Here is a 584-nt window from a genome sequence, read left to right as displayed (position 1 = left end):
ATTCCTGGCAGTGTCTTAAGTGTGAGAGGTACTTTCAAAATATCAATATTTTGCCTCTGGGTGGTTAAAAAATTGGGGAAGTGGAAAATTTAAAGGGGTAGATATTCAACAAAGACGCTGACCTCTGCCAGTCTCCTCCGTAAGAGCTCTCAACCTCCCATGCCAAGGGTCAGGGGCCTGGAGTGCGTTTACTCAGGCGTTAAAGCACCTCAAGTTTACTCTTCACTGGAAAAGCTTTATTTATTTCTTTGTAATGAAGGGTGGTAATTTATACTCAGAGCTTTATGCTTATGTGAAGCGGCTTTTCGCGTACGTCGTTTGTCACACCCATCTCCTACCCGGTTGGGCTGCAGCTGCTCGGGAGAAGGCGAGCGTGCTTTCCCTAACCTTCACCACCAGAATGATTTTTCCCGTGCCCAGGCATTGTTTTTCTTCTACTGCCGTATTCTCCTCCCTCTCTCTTTTCCTTTGAACTCTCAGTGAGTGCCGCTTCTCCGGGCTTCGTCAACTCGGAGGCAGGACAGGGCCAGGCAGGGCAGGGCAGTGCTCTTGTGGGGTTCCCGCACTGCGCCGCGATCAGATCT

This window comes from Bison bison, unplaced genomic scaffold (genome assembly GCF_000754665.1).
Source record: "Bison bison bison isolate TAMUID 2011002044 unplaced genomic scaffold, Bison_UMD1.0 scf7180017864056, whole genome shotgun sequence".
NCBI classification, from domain to species: Eukaryota; Metazoa; Chordata; class Mammalia; order Artiodactyla; family Bovidae; genus Bison; species Bison bison.
The sequence above is the reverse complement of the archived record's forward strand: the minus strand, read 5'-3'. Positions refer to the sequence as shown.